General features: G+C 48.5%; 1 pseudogene; it reads left to right on the forward strand.

Moving 5' to 3' along the window:
• Window positions 1–386: 386 nt before the first annotated feature.
• LOC143389685 (atypical chemokine receptor 3-like) lies at window positions 387–1,544 on the forward strand (annotated as a pseudogene).
• Window positions 1,545–1,807: the final 263 nt, after the last annotated feature.

The raw sequence follows: 1,807 nt of genomic DNA on the forward strand, positions 1-1,807 counted from the left end.
AGAAGCAGCAGGCCTCCAGCACTGCTGTGGCCAGGCTCAGCAGCCTAATGTTTCTTTGGCCCTGTACCATGTTGATTTCACACTCTGGGCATAGCCAGGCTGATGGTGTCTGGAGAAGACAGCCAATGAAAGATAGAAAACCAACATTGTGTCTGTCTTTGGACACTGTGTCATCGAGACTCTGGCTGTTTGTTTATGTGACACAGTTCTCGTGTGATTGATTTCTTTTCTCCTTTCTTTGTGAGACACCTCAGAACTTGGGCAAAACTGCTGGGCCTTATAAGGACCCCATAAAAGTGTTTTGACTGTAAGTCAAGGTTCCCTGATGAGTGATTTCTCTCTCCCATCTCTTTGGGTTGCTGTAGGTACTTCTCACGCCCTCTACCATGGATCTGCATCTTTTTGACTACACAGAGCCAGGAAACTTCTCTGACATCAGCTGGCCATGCAACAGCAGCAACTGCATCCAGATCGACACAGTGCCGTGCCCCACCATGCTCCACAAAAGCATACTGCTCTACATACTTTCCTTCATTTACATTTTCATCTTCATGATCGGCATAATTGCCAACTCTGTGGTGGTCTGGGTGAACATCCAGGCCAAGTCCACAGGCTATGACACCCATTGCTACATTTTGAACCTTGCGATCACGGACCTGTGGGTGGTCATCACCATCCTCATCTGGGTAATCAGCCTGGTGCAGGACAACCAGTGGCACATGGGCGAGCTTACCTGCAAGGTCACGCACCTCATCTTCTCTGTCAACCTCTTTGGCAGCATCTTCTTCCTCACGTGCATGAACATTGACCGCTACCTCTCCATCACCTACTTCACCAGCACCTCCAGCAGCAGGAAGAAGATGGTGCACCACATCATGTGCGTTCTGGTGTGGCTGCTGGCCTTGTGCATGTCTCTGCCCAGCACCTACTACCTGAAGACCGTGGTGTCTGCTTCCAACAATGAGACCTACTGCTGTTCGTTCTACCCTCAGCACAGCATCAAGGAGTGGCTGATCGGCATGGAGCTTGTCTCTGGGCTTCATTGTCACCTTCTCCATCATCACTGTCTTCTACTTCCTGCTCTCCAAGGCCATCTCAGCCTCTGGTGATCAGGAGAATCAGAGTATCCGGAAGATCATCTTTTCCTATGTGGTGGTCTTTCTTGTGTGCTGGCTCCCCTACCATGTGGCAGTGCTGCTGGACATCTTCTCCATCCTGCACTACCTCCCCTTCACCTGCCAGCTGGAGAACACGCTCTTCACAGCACTACATGTCACACAGTGCCTGTCCCTGGTGCACTGCTGTGTCAATCCTGTGCTCTACAGCTTCATCAACCACAAGTACAGGTACAAGCTGATGAAGGCCTTCACCTTTCAGTATTCTGCCCAAACAGGCCTCACCCAGCTCACCAACACCACCAGAGTGTCGAGACAGAGTACTTGGTGCGGAAGCAAAACTCCAAATGGCCTGCTCTTCAGAGGCCACGTCATGGAGCTTGTGAACATGGTTTATGGTCTTTTCATAAGAGAGCAAGGGAGCTTTGAGTTTTGAGGCCCAAGTGACAGGAAGAGGAGAAGGCGTGACATTTTGCATCTTCATCTCTGTCCAGTGCTGTGTGTCAAAGTCAGCTTCAGAAAACGCTTGACTGGACATCTATAAAATAAAACCTTCTGCTCTTCCTGAAATCTTTATATGTTGAATTGTATTTGAGTCTTCATTTTCTCACTATTGGCATACTGCATAAAAAGTATTGGAAAGTTAAATGTATTTTAAATATTGCATAGGAGGTATAATCCTGACATTTTCC

The sequence above is a fragment of the Callospermophilus lateralis genome, unplaced genomic scaffold, assembly GCF_048772815.1.
Source record: "Callospermophilus lateralis isolate mCalLat2 unplaced genomic scaffold, mCalLat2.hap1 Scaffold_63, whole genome shotgun sequence".
Lineage (NCBI taxonomy): Eukaryota > Metazoa > Chordata > Mammalia > Rodentia > Sciuridae > Callospermophilus > Callospermophilus lateralis.